Genomic DNA, 18,399 nt, shown 5'->3' with positions numbered 1-18,399 from the left:
TCGTTGAAAATAAATATTTCTAGACATTGCGACAGGTTAAAGAACCCCGCTTTTCAGTCTTTTGGGAGGCACTGAACTATGAACTCTTATTTCTTTGTTTCAAAATCTAATTTGCAGGCGGTAATATGTGAAAATGTTCCCTGTCTAGTTAGCAACGCCACAACACTAATCAACAAGCTCTGTTAGCTCATAGAATACAACTGTTAGCATTGTTAGGCTTTCTCTTTAGCTGTGATGTCCTCAATAATAACGGCAGTGTTTAAAGCCACCATCGGCTTGCTCGTGAATAAAGGAAGAGATAAAGCAGCAGAAAAGTTGAAGGATGGCGACGTAACAGATCAGAAATTCCGTGGCTTGATCGTGCGTGAAATCGACGATATCAAGTCGCAGTTGAAGGGCTTGGCAAGAAAAGATTTGTTAGCAAGTATCAGCTTCTTTAAAGAAGGAATCGAGTTGCTGTATGAGGTGTTTGATAAGGCAAGGCGCAGAAGGGAGCACGGGACGACAAAGGAAGAAGCAGCAGCTGGAACAGCTAGTGCTGAAGCAGTTTTTCTGGCAAAAGGAATGAGAAGACTGGAGCTTAATGACCTGGATGAGTCAGCATTGAAGGTTCTTTCAAATTCCAAAAAGAGATTCGAAGAAACACGCAGGAAAGCAACAGAGGCGTTCGCTAATGAAGCTTTGGAGTTGTCTGATCGCGTACTGGCCATGCAATATCGAGTAATGGCGACAATACTGGAGACAGTGGACGATCCCGAGATCGCATTAGCAGCGTGTAGAGTGTGCATTGAAGAGCTACACAGTCTGTCAGCTGTTAAGGAATGTTTTACTGTCGAGCTTAAAAGAGGCTTCTGGGCTCGGTTTAGTAAAGACGAACGAAGGGCGATTATTTCCGCCACTTGTCATGTGAATCGCACCATCTACGATGTTATTCTGATGGTCAGTTTTGGCAACAACCAGCTGTCCGCAAACAACTGGCCTTGTGTTGATACCGGGGAAGAGAAGGTGGATCCGCTCTTTGATGGAAGAGTTTCTAAAGTGTTGCAGAAACAAGGTATGGAGCACTGCTGTGTACCATGGTCATTTGGTCAGGAGGGTGAAAAAGAGCACAAGCTGAAGGTACCTATGGGTATCGCTACAAACGCAGATAGACAGTTTATTATAGGAGGCAGTTCGGATAAAAGTGTGAAAGTGTTTGACAGCAGCGGAAAGTTTGTTCTCCAATTTCACTTTGAACGTAATGACACTGAGACGGGCTTACGTGTTTTTGATGTCGCCACTGATGTGAACAATAGCAACATCTATGTACTGGTCGGGCTGGGGGAGTATGGGGCTGAGCGGGAAGTTCAGGTATTCAGTCAGACCGCTGACTTACTACACAAGTTTCCTGTGAGGGGAGAGGGCAGGAGCAGACTGGCAGTCACCGATAACAAGGTGCTGGTGTCGGTGCTGGTACTGACAGGATGGACGACTGTGCATGTGTACGAGCATGAGGGGAATATGTACACAGCTTTCGAGAAGGGATACTGAAGGTTGTACGTGATATTACTGCTAGTCCTGATGGCCAGATCATGACACTGGATGGTTCCTGTGTGTTCATATTCACCGACGATGGTAAACAGCAGCTTAAATTCAACATTAACACCAAAGAAGATGAGTACCAGCGAATTGCATGTCATCCATCTGGTGAATTTGTTGTCGTCGCTGGATGGGAACGAGGAACAGGGGACCTGTGTGTGGCAATATACACTAAAGATGGTGAGTTCGTGAGGAGAATAGTGGTAACTGAAGAGAATATTTTTTCTTTAACCGGGATTACAGTGAGCATGGAGGGTCACATTGCTGTTACCCTTAATGGCAAGGTAATTGTTCTCTAGAGTTAGTGACTCTGAAACACAAATCAACATTTTTTTAGTGAAAATTAAAACGAAGGAAGTTTCATGAAAACAATTAACTTCGCGACAATTCAGGATTATCAAGTGACTATGAAGACAGCCATTACTGCTTAGCTTTCGACTGTAACAGTAACTACGTTTACTGATGTTTTAACTTTTGTTGTTGTTTTTTTCTTAGAGCTTGTAATGTATAATTCAATATCATTTGTGATGAAGAAAACTTACGAAAATATACAAGTTTTAAAATAGCATAAAGAGTGTAGGTATATTGAGGGTGTACTCTTTTAGAATAATTCTGGTTTTTCTTATTGTGGTTCAGGAATAACGGAATACACAGAATTTATTTCTGCAAAGAATGCCACTTTGCCTATTCCTATGTACTCCTTGTATTCCTATTACAGAATAGTCCCAAAAGAATGCTCCCCGAGTCATCTTGCCACTCAGTGTAATCCAGTTATTAATCTTATTAGAATGGTGAGATGGCAATTAAGGTTTATAGTTAGAACCTTTTTATTTTATAAAGTTTGCCTGGCCTTAATTGTTGTAGATGTTCAAAGGGTTTTTTTTAAAAACAGTTAATTATTTTGCTGCTATGCAGTAATGTTGCTGTTATTTTAAACTCATCGAGGAGCCTTGAAAATAACCAATCAAGGAGCACAACTTTTAATTAGCTGCCCATGTTTTTTACCTGTTATATGGCAAAGGATGCCAGCATTTCTCATTTTTGAAAACTCTTTAATTTCTTTAAGTTATCTTGATCCTGATAAATGATTATATTTTTGACAAACTATTTTCATGGAAACTGATAAATCATTTTCCTTACTAAGTAATTTGAAGTATTGTGAAAATTATAGTTGATTTTCATCTGCTTACAAGTATGAGTAGTAAAAAATTTTCCCAGGAATAGATTGACAGCTCCACATGCAACTATTTTCCTGGCCAATAAGACATTAGCGACACTTGACTGTTTTGGCAATTTTTCCAATTTTACTTGGCTTCAACAAGATCGACATCTCTGTTCAATGTTGAGGATTTACACTTGTTGATTTGTCTTTGTTCATGGCCTTTGTAATGGAGGGAGAATGCATAGGAGTAAAATCATGTCTGCATATCGGCCCAAGCAAGTCCCCTGTTCTAACAATTTGGCCAGGATTGTATAATGAAAATATACCTGCATTGTGGGACAATTGAATCAGATCCGTGAGTGTTAATGATTTGATTTTAAAAATATACATGTCCATGCAGTTGATATATTGTGGATTCTTATTTTCTTATTTTTATTCTCCACAAAAATGTACTCACTTATACACTTATCACTAGTGACTGGTGCTTGTAATACAGTTTGTAGCAAGAGAATCATTTATTTGAGTAATGTGGCTTTCTTAAGAGCTGGAAAGAATTTTGAGACCACATGATCTCATTTCTGTTGAAACAAAAACGATTCTTAAATTGAGGTAATTAAACCACTGGTCAGAAATATTAACTTTTATTGAAGTGTATTTATTGGTTTATAATCTTGTGTAATCACTGTGTATACTAATGAACACTGATATTGGCCTTAAGTCAACATTAGTCTAGGAAGAGGTCATGTCAGCACTAAAGAGAGTTTAGAAAAACTGTAGTGGTTGTTTGAGTTGACATAAACATTGAAGTTCTGGCAAACCTACCGTGGTTATATCGTGTAATTTAACAACTCATACAAGTTTGTAAATTGTACAGTTTTCGTTGTTACAATAAAGGTTTACTGGTATATTTCTTTTGAAGTATTACAGGGGAAGTTATTTGGCATAAAAATTCCCATTTTATTTTCCTGGTTTGATTTTCACATAAATAATTTCAAGTTTTATTCTCAAGATTGAAATATTTTCTTTACTGTCGACTTCATAGACTGCTCCTCTGACAACCTGCTGTGTAGTAGGGTGTAAAATATTCCTCGCCGTCTTTACCGAAATACAGTGTAAATGATTTCTGAAACAGTCTCATCCCAGCGGCTACACTTGCGTTCAATAACATCTGAAGTATCACACATCAACATTTCATGCACAGACTGTAAAGTTAGAACCACATGAGTGAAGCAAGGTTAATATAGACACCCGCAGTTTTTTTTTCCTTCACTGAGAAGCCATAAAGTGAAACAGATGTGATGCCACTGTATTGCCTTAATTATCTCACAAAAAAATACCCCACTACCCCAAATTATTATCTTTCTGGATTCCATAGCCCATACTAAGATAAGCTTTTCCCCCATAGTCACAAAGTATGCAAAAATACTTCGTTAATTGTAGGCACCATCGTTAAACATAGAAAATTAGAAGATCCTTTAAAGGGGAAGTATCATGGGTTTTTTTTTTTTTACCTCTTTCGCTAAAAATGTTGAATTAAGACCTTCACTTTGCTACAAAATAATTCTGGAACGACGACAGGAACAACTCGTCCTCTGTTCTAGCGCATTTTGGAAACAAAAATATGATAACTTGAAAAACATTAGCCCAACATTTTTCAAGTTTCAACTCATACAGGCCTACTCTGTCTCTGGCCAGGGGCACTAATCTACAGTCAGTATCACTTTGAGGTGATAATTTTGTGACAAAACTTGACAATTATTGTTTGTTTCTGTTGTCAGAGAAACATTTTTGGGTTTTGAAATAACATCAAATTTTCATGATACTTCCCCTTTAAGATAAGGTTTTCACTTTTAGAGCACAAAGCTTATAAGTTATTTGCAAGTCTGAGTAAATTATTTCAGTTATTATTTACCAAAAAAAGGTTTCAAGTTTTTTTAAAGTTAAGTATGTCATGTATTCAAACGGTAAAACACAGATGGTAAACAGAGACTAATCAACACTGTGTGTCTGTTTTCGTCGTTTGAATACGCGACATACTAAGTGTTCCTGTATTGACATCACAGCCCTATTATCCCCAGTCTCCCATCTTGGGTGTATTGTACCCAACCGGAAAAGAAATTTGATGCTTTTATATGCCTCAAAAGCAGGGGGAAGAAAAATTGATAAGGACTCTATTTTTCTACTTTCTTATGAGAACAACATGAAGATTTGATGAAACAAATAATTTTTTTTGTCATATACACTTAGGTTCACACAATCACTGACGGAACACAATATGCCAAAAGAAATAACAAAAAAAAATTCAATCATTTTTTTATATTTTACATTTTATTCAGATGTTCAAGCAAATTCACCCCCCCCCCCCCCCCCACCCTTTAAAAGCCAGAGGGATTTTATTACGCGGGATGCCCTGAAGGGGCATACCGTGTCTAAAAACGGGTCGATTTCTTTTTTTTTTTTCTTCCTCGTAGCTACAAATCAGTATATTAATTTATGCATTAAACTCTCCCCTCTCCTACTCGGGATGTATTGTTCTGATTGTCTTCAACAAAAGCAGGCCAATCAAAATCCATTCTTGTCGCTTATATCGCGAGGGAGGGGACCCACTCACCCTTACCTGTGTGACGTCAATGCATCATTTGATTTCTTCATTAAAACTGCATTAAATTGTGGCGCCATATTGTTAACATGTTCTGGACTCAAGTGTGCCGTTTTGAAACGGAAATTTCACCATTTTGAAGCGGTAAATCGAAAGAATAACTTCTAAGAAGCACTCGACATCTAAAACGGTGGAAATTGGAGAGTTCCTTGGCGAAGGAATCGTGCTCTCTTTGACAGTCTTAGTCCACGATTGCAGACAGAGAAGAGGTCATTGAGAAGCTTACGTTATCGCAATGGAATTCCCGCAATTTCCCTTGAAACCCTGAGTAACGTAACACAAGGGGAACAGCGTAACGCGATCGTCGTGACTCAAACTATTCCATTAGCAAGGATAGTTTTATCAATCGGCGAAGCATACAGTTGGAATAAATGAATCAGTCCGGGCATCACGCGTAATGCCAGTGTAGCAGGCATCTTGTTTCCTTGCATTTCCTTAATTCATGGTAAGGTGAGGGTGACTATATGGAGGGTTAGGGTTATGTGGGTGACTATATGGTACCTTAAGTACCATGAATTACTTGCCCTTGCAGGGACATCTTTAGAGGAATTAGTCTGCCAGGGGTGTTAAAACCTTTCTAAACATCTTAATAATGATCAGCACCTTATTTCTCACCACAATATCTACTTAATCAAGCATACAGCTCAGGAGAATAAAGAAAATGATCACTACATAAAGACTCTTCATGACTCAACAAATTCACCAAATGCATGTTGACACTGTGGTTTCTTTAAAGCTACAGCTTTATACAAATACTGGTAGGACATTGTTGAGTTGCTTTGAACCTCATTAAGAAAGTGACGCTTCATACATTGTTTTTATTAGAAATTATTTTACATTCACATGCAAACAAAACTAATTTTTATATGAAAAGTTTTGTCCTTAGCAACTCGCAAATGGCCCATTTGACTGCATAAGCTGCCCACTTTACAGTTTTTGCTGCCGACATCTTTCCCAACTTGAACAACCCTCTCAAAACATTAGCTTTTTACAAGGTAATAAGTGGAAAAGAGTTTTGGGTGGGGGAGGCAAAAAGGTGCCACAATCACCTTGTTGAACAAGACCAAACTTGGTAATTTCTCGCCAATGTCTGCAATGTTGGCTACATCCACACAGATTCAACTGTTTGATTGTCTTTGCGCCGTAGATCCATTGACAGTTGACCGTCTCAGTGATGGCGGCTTGTTTAGGAATGGTGTCATGTTCCTTGTATGGAAGGATTCTCTGTGTGCCAAAATTGTCTTATCCTTTGTACTTTTACTCCTGATTCATGCCTAAGTCTTTCAACCCACTCTTCGATCTCCTCTGGAGTTTTGTTCTTCACTTCCACTATTTTACTGTTGCCATTCACTAAAACACAAAAGTAAATAAATACGAGAAATTTGGAAGCGATACACCTGAACTGCAAGCCATTGCAGTAATGTCTGCATCTTAAAGGGGAAGTATCATGGCGTTTTTGATATCTTTTGTTAAAAATGATGAATTAAGACCTTCAATCAGCTGCCAAATAATTCTAGAATGACAAGAGGAAAAAAAATCAACTCAATTCTTGAAAGGAACAACTTGTTATCTGTTCTAGCACATTTTGGAAACAAAAAATACAAGAACTTGAAAAAAATTAGCCTAACATTTTTCAAGTTTCAATCCATACCAACCTACTCTGTCTCTGGTCATAGGCACTAATTGACAGTTTTATTGCACTGGGGCGATAAAAATTATTTAAAACAAACTTGATAATTTATTTCTTTGTTTGTGCTGACAGACAAACATTTTTGGGTTTTGAAATGACAGCAAATTTGCATAATACTTCCACTTTATGCAGCATTCTTTCATCCCCAGTTCAAATTTATGTATTTCAAGTATTTCACTTCCACTTTTCACCTCTTGGTATGGCATAAGCAAAAGTCAAGTGGTCTCAATCAGCTTTAATGGTTTTTATTCTACACCAAGTGATCCGTATGACTAAGATGAGTACAATACACAACCACACTTGATTTCATATGCATTTTTGTTGTGTATACACTCAGTTGAAAAAAGTTGTCCTGTACAAACTTTCAATTGTAAACAATGCAAGTACCTGATGAAATTATAGGATAATTTAATTGGCATGTTCATATTTCATGTCTTTTTCTTTGTCTGCGAGCAATATGTGAATTTTAAGTCCTAAAAACTGCACATACTTTTATTTTCTAACAACATGAAGATAAAAAAGCTGATAGGTCAAATGCTTCCCAGAAAGTTGTTGGGTCTTATACTTCATGGTTCATACCTTTTAAGGACAGTGCCTACTAATACCACAGTATTTTTGCGCATTTTATGACAGTGCAGAGAAAGCAGATCTTAGCAAGGACTATTGAAATCCAAAAACAAAATTGGGGGTAACCACGCATTTTTGAGAGATAATTAAGCAACAATATTATTATTCTAAAAAACAGTAAATTACAAAGAAATGTACGGCGGTTTTTTTCCAAATTGAAGCTTTATTATCTCTAAAAAAAATACATGGTTACCCCCAATTTTCTTTTTGGATACCAAAAGCACTTGCTAAGTTCTGCTTTCTCCGCATAGTTTTAAACAGAGCAAAAATATCCCTGAATTAGTAGGCACCACCCATAGGAAACCCGAGTATCACGAGATGCGTAGAACGTATGCGCCGTAACAATAGTAGGCACCGTCCTTAAGTGACAACGTTTTTACAATTAAGTGTACTCAGCAGACCACAAGGGTGAGACATCTGTACTACCCAGGGGGGAGGAGGGATGGCGCAGTGGTGAAAGCACTCGCCTCCCACCAACGTAGCCCAGGTTCGATTCCCAGACTCAGTGTCATATGTGGGTTGAATTTGTCGTCGGTTCTCGTCCTTGCTCCGAGAGGTTTTTCTCTGGGTACTCCGGTTTTCCCCTCTCCTCAAAAACCAACGTTTCTAAATACCAAATTAGTCATTCTGGAAAGTGTCCCCAATTAGTGCTCTGCGCTAAATACATTGACGCTTAAAAAAAGTGATTTTTTTTTTTATTTTATGCAGAAAAAAGCACAACCAAGGGGTTAATATGCACAATGAATGATCACAGAAAATTCTCGTAATCCCTGTATTAAGAGAGTAAGGTCATTTTTAAAACCACTTGAAGACAGTATTTGATTAGACATCCATTAAGCTTAAGTAACTTACGAAATCAACTTACGAAAATTTGCAACGATCCTGGGATGTTTCCCATTTCGTTCTCGTAAATTGCAGCTTCAGGCTTGTTCTTTGCAAATTCCACAATCTCCTTGTCAATGTATTCCCTGAGATAAACACACGAGGTGATGCTGGTCAAAAGAGCTTCACGAAAAGACAACAACCTTTTCAACAGTTAATGCATTACCTTATTCCTCTGCTGCTTCCTCCGCGTTTACAGTAATTAAAAACAAGCCGCTGTAACGGACGAACAAAGCGACCGAATACTCTGTTAGGGATTCCAACCTGCGCCATATTGAAATTTAGAAATTTGTTCCCAGATCCTTTTGAAGTATGTTATTCATGTAAGAGGCTTGGAGTTGACAAAACACAGCCTCTCCTTTGGGGGACTTCTGTATGTATACTAACAACAAAATGAAATTTCCTTAACTTTTAGAATCCTGCAAATATAAAATTAACAAATCGACGGCAGTTTTCTATGGTCTATACTCTTATAGACCATAAAATGACGTCAAAAATGTTCAAAACTCAAGTGGAACCACGAGCCGCAGGCGAGTGGTTTCACTGCCAAGTTTTGGACATTTTATGGCGTCATTTTATGGTCTATAAGAGTATAGACCATAGAAAACTGCCGTCGATTTGTTTTTTACAATAACATGGAAAAAGTACGAGCGGAATTGGCTATTTTTTTCGTTGAGAAAGCGCGCGCGTTACATCTGACGTCATTTTTATTGTCTGTACTCTTATAGACAATAGCTACGAGCCAATCAGCACGCGGGAATTTGGACAGTTATTGTATAAATCCACAGACGAGACAAAAAAAAATATATTAACGCAACTTGCAAATATCACTAATTGCAAAAATAGCACTGAATCTAGAAAATTAATTTATTTTTACACATTAGGGACCGATCGTTTATTACGTCCTAGGGGGAGGCGGCGGTTTTCTAAAAAATCGAGTGTATGAAAATTTTACCCCCCAAAAAATCTTTCAAACAAAAGTTTAACCCCTCCCCCCCCCCACGGCAACGACAGTTTGAAAATTTTACCCTCCCCCCCTCCCATGGTTGGCCTGGTGGTTGAATTGTTGAGAAGGTCCTGGCCACAACGCTTGGTTACATGCGGAAGTCGCTAGCTCTCTGAATCTGAACTGGCAAGAGAAACAATCAGAAGTTAGGCGAAATTCAAGTAAGGAACGTACCTTAGAATATCTCTTCAATGTCTTGATAATAACGATGTTTTGTTATTGCTGGAGTCTATTCTTCAGACGTAAAAAGAAGGTGCACAGAAGGTCAAAGCAGCTCGGGGTTTGAGAGCAGTACAGGAGCATTTGATGTATGGATGTGGATCAAGGATGTGGATATATAGATTTTGACATGTGTTCCTGATTTTGAAGAAGCCTACCATCTCTATTCGTCTTTTGGTCAATTTTTTTGCCCAGATAAACAAGCCTTCAGAGATAAACTGCTTGATGAAATACACGGTTTGCCTGTCTATGTCATTACTCAACCAATTACGTGCAAGATCTTTGTCGCTCTGAAGAATAGTAGCGATATGGAGAAGTATCTAGTCGATTTTACCAACTCTATGATTGATGAGAAGAATGATTGCTAAATACATTTAGTTGGTACCCTTTAAATTTTACCCCCCTCACTTTTCGTACAAGGTAAAAAATTACCCCCCAAAAAGAACTCGTTTAAAAAAATTACCCCCCCCCCCCCCCCCTAGGACGTAATAAACGATCGGTCCCTTACCTAGTACAAAGATAGTTACAGCTTGCTTGAAACACTGTCGGTAGGTTTTCTTGGTTTAATTCGTGAATGAAGGCTGATATTAACTCAGTCGACGATCTTCAACGCAGCTTTCATATTTCCTTTTAAAATGTAGGCAATATTTAATACAAATTTATTTATTCATAATTTTCTCAGCTTTGCATAGATGTTTGATAAACAACAAAGATCGGGGCGACAAGAAATTTCCCCCAAATCACTGATTTCACTTCCTAAGCTTTTTAAACTGAGTTTTGTCAAACTTCAGTGGACTGTAAGTTACGCAGTATTTTATTGTTAAAGGCATATTTTACACATAGTAATTAATTTCTTAGTAACTTCCCATAATTGTTTCTGTAGTACTGTGATGATTGTTTAGCGGAGCTGAAGGCCAAAAAGTTCTCTTCAGTTTTGTTATATTTCGTGCATGATTGTTCTCAAATCTCTGCCCGCGTCAAGTTTCACATACAGGCCAGCGGGTAAGCGATATTTTCGCTGATGCCAATAATTCTCTTTATTATATAACTTTTGTTCTGTGTGTTCTAAAATAATTTTTGAACGCTTTAATGTCATAAATAAAGGATATCGCAAACCAGTTGATCTCAAATTGTTGTGTTAAAACGAAATTATCAGTCTTCATCATAAGTTGAGGCGAACATTTCAAGCTCTAGTTGAATAGTTTCACACCGGCGATAAAAAATAAACTATATACATTGCATGCTCTCATTATAATACACTTTACAATTCCATTTTACTTGAAATGTTATTACCCACTGAGAATCGGTTCAGCGGTACATGCTTACGATATCAAGCAACACTTGTTGCAAGTCTCGCGGTATGGAAACGGCCCTTCCAATTTAAGCGAAGCCATTGGATTTTTGTCATTGTTGAGCATAAGGAAAGCAAGGAACAAAGCATTTCAGTTGTTTCCCTAATCCCTAAGCACAGTTTACAATCAGTAAAAGCAGACAATCAGCTTTCTAAACTCCAAAAACGAACACAATAAATAACAAATAACTCAGTTTCTGAACATCATTGGGATCACTGTAAGGGAACATTCCCTGCATTTGCACAAAATTTCCCTGATTTCTGTTATATACTCGCACCCACATGTGACATTAACCGTATTGACAAATTTTCTCTTGCTGAAGACGCAAAACACCTGCATTCTGTTTAAATTTCTTCTGGCGCTGCTATTAACATGTACAAAGTAAAAGCTTTCTGTATATTCAACAAAGTTTTAATTTCCTCGTGAAAGTTGTATCCATCGTCACAAGAAATTGCGACATCCGCGAGAGTGCTTGTGGCTGCTCTACCAATTTGACATGGGAAGTTCCGAAATTTTTAACCAAACTGAAAGTTCCCCTGGTTTAATAGTTTGACCTGTTCGTATTCTTTGAAGGCCTCTTTTTAATCATTACGAAAAAGATGTTATTTTCCATTGTATCAAAGACACTGGCAAAACAAAAGTTAAGACAAAAGACTAACGTTTCGAAATAAATGGTTTCTCTTCCTCATTAAAAACATTACCAGAGGCGATTCAGTTTTAATAACTTTACTTATCATAAAGCTGCAGCTTAACGAGTTGGAGAAAAAGTAAGGGTTTTTGCAATAGTTTAGCCCAACGGCATGTGCTCACACACACCCGACACTAGCATACATGCCAACCCCCCGAGGAGTACAAAAATCGGGAGACATCTACAAATCTTCAGGGGCAGCCAGCAGAACCGTGTAAGCAACGGCGAAGAGCCTCCGAGGGGTGTCCCATCAAAAATTAAACATTTCATTACGTTAAACGGAAAAACGAAAAATTCCATCTAGTCTAATGGCAGTATGACACACACAAAAAAAGGAGGAACTCAGTATTCAATATTTATAGGGGACGTAAAAGCGGGAGATTTCTGTTCCAACGCGGGAGAGCGGGAGACGAGGCAAAAAAGCGTAAGTCTCCGGCCAAAAGCGGGGGAGTTGGCATCACTGCGACAGTGTGAACATCTCATATACAGACTTTGAAATCGATAGGCAACTAACAGAGTTCTTGTAATATTTAAGCCCAAAAGTGTTTATTAGAATCATATAAATTGTAATTTTTTTCTCAGACCACAAGGTTTTAGACTACAAGCGCTCATTGTAATTGATTACTTTGCTATTATGATTTGAGATGTATACAGGGCCCCTCAGGATAACAGCCCAGTAGCTGATTGGGCCACCCTGTCTTAAATAAAGTTCTCAAACTCATTAATAATTCATCAAGAGAAAACAAAGAAAATCACTACCGTGACCGTGGTTTGGATATGAGATCCTAATTACCATAAAATTTTGCCAACTTAGCCTTGAATTTCTCCGACTCGAAGTCGTTTAAAAAAACTCGGCTGCACCTCCTTTTTTCAATCTACTTCTCAGTGTTTGGATATCTGATGAAACACGCTTTCTCGTGTTTGATATATTACTTCACTTACTTTACTTACTTTCCTTGTTCCATTTTCCTGTGCTCCAGACCGCAATGTTTTCAATGATCATCTTCCGCATTATTAATTTTTGTTGTGAGCTTCACATCTTTTGTGAGAGGGTATGTTGTACAGCATAGATCCGGCCTTGAAGAGGCTCTCGAGTGTCTACAGGAAGGGTTTAATGTGGAAGGAGCTTATGTACAGTCTGCGGGAGGCCGTATTAACACGGCTGCAGACAAAATTCATGCATCTTGCCTATATTTTAAGGTAGGGTCATCATTCCTCTGTTTACTGGTATAGCGATGTAAAGTGAAGTTTAGACTTTACGAGCTTACTGGTCATAACAAGTGTGTTTGAAGTCTAGGGGTAAGGGGGGGGGGGGGGGTTATCGGAGAGACCACCCATCTCATGAATATTACCAGCAAAACTTTATTGGCTTTAAATTTGATTTGACATAGAAATATTCAGCAAGCAAGAGTCAGCATTGCCAGAACAACAGAAAAGTGAGGTTTGTCAATCTCATAATTTGGCATTTTTTTACTGCTGGATAGAGGGGTGGCTATGCAGTAAAGACACAATTTGTTGACGTTCAGGAAGGGGAGTACAGGCAGAGAGCAATGCATCTGTTTTGTGGTTTAAAGGGTCCTGTTCGAGTATAGTAGTTTTGATCACCATTCCCTTAAGCGGCCTTCACACGGCAATTTTTTGTCGGCCAACATGTGTTGGCCAGCTCCAAAAAGTTGGCCAACTCTTGCGTTCACACGTCAAATTCGAGTTTGCCAACACGAAAAAGTTGGCGAGAATAGAGGCAAGTTCTATTTGTCGCCAACAGTTTACCAACTTGTTTGCCGACTGTTTTTGTGCCGTTCACACACAGCAACTTGAGTTTGACAACACAAGTTTGCCAACTTTAGTTTGCCGTGTGAAGGCCGCTTTAGACACGAGGCATGTAGTTGTTGTTGTTATGACTTTTCGAATTTCCTCACAGGGAGTTGGCCCTTGCTTGGTGCGTTCTGCTGGTTCTTTACCTTCAACTAACGAGGACATCCTTGATTTCATCGTCGCCTTTCAGTGGCAGCACATGGTCCTTGCAACACTGTCGGGTTTGTGTGAACACATGCCGTTGTTTGAAGAATTGTGAACAATCGCCTTAGAATCAGGTGAGAACTCACACATAACTAGAAATGTTATATCGCCAGGACTTAAAAAGCCTACAACTCACCTCCGACAATCCGCTAATCGGATGTTTCTTGACGATACGGAAACCATTGTTCGTTAGCCGAGTGTTTGGTGCACATATATTTGGCGTACTTTGCTTTATATTACTTGGTGATCCCAATACCAAAAGAGAAAAAAGGAGTGTCATCCAACACTATATTTTCACCGGTGTCCATTTATACACCTCTGTAGAGGGGTCTTTGTCCCAAAGAAACAACGCAATTACGACAAACCGCCACCTTTAGGAGCAGATCCGAAGTCATGGATTCGAGCCCCCATCAAGTAAGGCTTTTTTCACTTTACTCATTTCACCATTTCCATTTTCTTTCATTGGAATAATGGAGGAAGAGAACTTGACGAATATCGGTTAGTGAATTTTGTTCAATCGGCAACTTGACGCCCGTAAAATGAAATGTCCCATGGCTCTCACCAGCCTCTTTCAGTTTAAAGAGCCTGTTCACAGTTTAAATCCAGGTTTGCAAGGTACCAGGTTGTTGTGTCAACTGATAAAGACTGGTAGTATTGATCAGTTAAAGTAGAAATGTTGGAAACCAATGCTAGCCAAGTTAAAAGTCACCTCGGGTTAGTCTTTGCCATAACTGGTTCAGTCATTCTAGTATTGGACTGATATCAAGAATGGGCATCCCTCTTAAATATACGGTACACAATTAGCACTGGTACAGGTAGTTTACTGTTCTATTTTATTATCTGCTCAGAGGAGGACTCGTACGGGCCGTGTGCTGGGGACGCCGTGCGCAAATGTTTCATAGAAGACGAGATCAGGTTTGAGCATCACTTCAACGATTATAACAAAAACAACGCAGGCTACCACGAGTACGTCAAGTTCTTTGAAGACGAGGCTGTTACCTGTGATACGCCCATCTTAAAACACTTCAACGCCGTTTTGTGCGCGTTTCAGCGGCACATACAGGAAGAAGATGGCAATTTTGAAGAGAGGGTTGAACAACTCAAGCCTAAACTGTAAACAGGCACTTTCATGGTTTCTGACAGCATTTTAGGTGAGGACGGACGGAGCCCATTTGCCTCAAAGTAGTTTATCCAATACTCGAATAGCATCACCATAAAAAGTCAGATCAACCGCTGTATTTAATAGAATACTGAAACTTTAGCCACAGTGTGACTTTTGGGTCACGTTTGCTGCATATGAGTTTATAATTGTTAGCACCGCATTATTATCACTATAATGAAGGTTTTCCTTTACTGCGCTCTACGATTGGTTCGCAAAATTCGCGCCACTTTCTCAACCAATGAAAAGCAAAATCAAAACCAATCGTGACTTGTTCGTGCGCGTTTTCCCGCACTCAAGCCTAAACTGTAAAGAGGCACTTTTATGGTTTTCTTCATGCTACTGGTGCCTGCTACATGCATGATTGGTTCATTTTGATGTTTGCTGCACTTTATGATTGGATAGCAAACTCACGCCACTTTCTCAACCAATGAGAAGCAAACCCCAAATCACTCGTGACTTGTTCGTGCGCGTTTTCCCGCGCTTGGTGCCGCCCGCGCTATATGTATTTGCTTTGCATTCTGATTGGATCATTTAACGTCTGTAAAAGGGTAAGCATACTAACTGTCTGTTTGTGCCAGTTAGGGATTAAAATGGCTTTTTGCTTACTGCCACTGACTAGGCACTTAATTAGTATGGAGGAAGGCACTTATTAGTATGCAGGAAGACAGGGGAAGACACTTACGGGGCTTAATTTTGACCCTCTATTACTACTAACACCACTTAAACAAAACTGCTACTGAGCAGTACTTTCTAGTGATTTTGCTTATTTTGCTGTACAAGGTGATTCTAACTTTGGAGTCCGTGGTTGAAATTCTAACGTGTGACCATTCAAATGAAAGCTACTGAGCAGTACTTTCCTGTGGTGCTGCTTATTATGCTGTACAGGGTGGTTCTATCTTTTGAGTCTGTGATTGAAATCCTAAAGTGTGACCATTCAGGTGAAAGCTACTGAGCAGTACTTTGCTGTAATATTGTCTATTTTATTCTATTTATCAAGACCAAATCCTAAAGTCAATAAAATTAAAGCTACTTACAGAGCACTTCTTTGTATGTTGAGGTTTCGTTCCTTTTCCCCAAGTTATTAAAATTATGTTACTCTGAATCTTGTCTTTGCATTCGAAGAGAAACAGTTAATGAGCTTTACGTACTTTATTTATTTGTAATATTACATATTTTGTCTTCTTTACTTTTACAGAGAATGAGAGTGACGCGTAATTCATTCTTACCAAGAGAGTTTTTCCAGCATAAAACCGACAAGACGCCTCCACAAATTCAAGGTTACGTCAACCACACAAATCATACGACAGTTTAGACGACAAGGAGTAAAAACCGAGCCTGAACAGACAATTTAAACTTCATTCAGAGACTTAACACAAATAATAATAAAACAATTGTACAGAGCAGAGAAGAAAGAAGCCCTCGCGGCTTGTTATGGTGGGGTGGAAGAAAGTTTGTTTGAAGATCAAATTGCACGAAAACTAGTCGAAAAAGTTTGCGACTTCTGTTCTACTAGAATAGAACAAAGAGCCAACCAAGCAAGCAGGATTGAGGAATAAAGTTCATTTTGCGAACATCGGTGCCAATCAGCGGCTAAACGCAGACTGCCAAGATCTGATGAATTTCGTGATCACCTTCTGTTCAACATAAAACTGCCTCGGAATCAAGTCGAGGGTGCTTGTGTCCATGGAGTGAAAATTACGTCAACTAACAACTTCATCTCTTCGAAGACGCCCTTCGATTTTTTTTCTTTCTGCTTTTTTAAAGCCTCTACAAGCGGACAGCCAACAGATATACTGGCAAACTCAAGTTTTTATTACCAAATTAAGTAACGTTGTTTGCTGCAAAAACTATTCGACGGTCAGAAAGAACAAAGTAACACGGCATTTGTTAGCATAAACTGGTTCGCGTACCTCCATGTTAGTCATGACCATGAGATTTGCAAAAAGTTAAGGTTATTAGACCTCAAACAAACAAACAGCTGTTTTCATATGGAGTGAAAAATATGGAAACAATTCCATCTCTTTACTAAAGATAATAACATCTTAAATACGAACTTATGCAAGGTACTCTAAACAATGTTCAATTCAAAGATTAAAAAAAAAAATACATACTTTTTTCATATGGAGTGAAAAATATGGAAACAATTTCATCTCTTTTCTGAAAATAATTACATGTAAACGACGAACGTATGCAAGGAACTGTAAATATGTTTAATTCAAAATTGAAAGTAAAAAATATATATTTTACTACAAGTCTCCATAACAATGCACCTTGTCTCTTGACATACATAACGAATATATTTACATTTAAAGGGAGGGGTTCACATTTCAGTGAATGTGCATGAATCTAAATGCTTTTATCTCTTTCTTATCAACTTTAGGGCCTTAAAAATCCCATTCACATGTACTTCAGTAATCACATTCTATAATTAGTCCACGCAAAATGACTGATGACCAAAATTCACAGAAAATGTTAGCGGATTGTACTCACATCGTCGATATTGAATTTAGCGTTGACCCGTAGGATTTATTCCACGGCTGATGTGTTTACAGTTATTTGCATGCGAAGTAACGCAATCATATGAAAAAATTACCACACGAGTTACCTATTCCCTTCCGAATGGTTCATAAACAGCGAATTAAATTTAACAGCCTTGGGTCATAGCGAGGAAAGGCAAAAAAGTATTTTGATTCTTGAACATGCGCAGAACCGTGAACCCCTCCCTTTAAATAAATCAAAGAAAATAAAAGAAACTTTCCAAGCATCGATTATTGTTTACTCTGTTTACTCAACACCTAAGTAGTACCCAGATCCCAGACCGCCTACATTTGGGCAATGACAAGAGGGGAGATTGGGTATGACAGTTTTTCAGTACATTCATATGGCCCTCGTGCAAATATGAAAATATTTTCTCGTCCACTCATGTTCACCAGGCCTTTACCAAGCGAGATTTTGCAAAGTGGTTATTAATTCGTACTGCTCATATTATTTTTTAACGGTTGCCGTTTATAAATGTAGCCATCATAAATCTCAACAAGAGGGTGGATCCAGATTTTTTAACTTAAGTGAAACGCAGAAATGAGCCCCATGTACGTTCCAAATACGTTGACTCAAATTTGATGGTGGGCAAACGTGCATGAAACAAGTGATGATCTTTTGAAAAAACGCTGAAATTCACGTCTACAAAATATATATTAAAACCCGTCGAGATCGAAAACATTTCACTTGAAACAATCACTTGGCAAACCTTTCAGATTGCGGGTTAATCTAAACGGTGATTTTTGGTGCGTTCTCATCAAGATTTGTTTGCGATTTTCAGTCCACTGAGAAGGATGTTGTCCTTTAAAGGAAGACG

At 38.6% G+C, this 18,399-nt stretch overlaps 1 long non-coding RNA gene and 2 pseudogenes across 1 annotated transcript in view; 1 reads left to right on the top strand and 2 right to left on the bottom strand.

Moving 5' to 3' along the window:
• The window catches only part of LOC146483053 (uncharacterized), a 258,284-nt gene that overhangs the window by 224,436 nt on the left and 15,449 nt on the right, over positions 1-18,399 (bottom strand). The window lies entirely within an intron of this gene.
• On the top strand, positions 235-1,877 carry LOC146483057 (uncharacterized; annotated as a pseudogene).
• Positions 3,128-8,871, bottom strand: LOC146483056 (large ribosomal subunit protein mL43-like; annotated as a pseudogene).

The sequence above is a fragment of the Pavona decussata genome, unplaced genomic scaffold (genome assembly GCF_977016875.1).
Source record: "Pavona decussata unplaced genomic scaffold, jaPavDecu1.1 SCAFFOLD_40, whole genome shotgun sequence".
Taxonomy (NCBI): Eukaryota; Metazoa; Cnidaria; class Anthozoa; order Scleractinia; family Agariciidae; genus Pavona; species Pavona decussata.
Note: the sequence above shows the minus strand (reverse complement) of the source record. Positions and strands in the feature narration are given on the sequence as shown.